The sequence below is a fragment of the Apis dorsata genome, unplaced genomic scaffold, assembly GCF_000469605.1.
Source record: "Apis dorsata unplaced genomic scaffold, Apis dorsata 1.3 scaffold_390, whole genome shotgun sequence".
Lineage (NCBI taxonomy): Eukaryota > Metazoa > Arthropoda > Insecta > Hymenoptera > Apidae > Apis > Apis dorsata.
In genome coordinates, this window is record NW_006263651.1 from 520,583 (window position 1) to 520,824 (window position 242).

A 242-nucleotide genomic window follows, 5' to 3' on the forward strand; every position below is an offset into this window, starting at 1 on the left:
TATATGTTTATTTAATATATTTATATATATTTTATATAGTATTTATTAAATTGAATTTTTGAATACTACACTATTATAATTTTATATTAATGTTATGAATTAATTTATAATTATAATGAAAAAGATATATTATTTTGTACACCTATTAATTTATTAATATAATAATAATAAATGTTAAAACAAAAGATCCAAAATTTTAAGAGCTTATATATATATATATATATATATTAATAATATTAGTA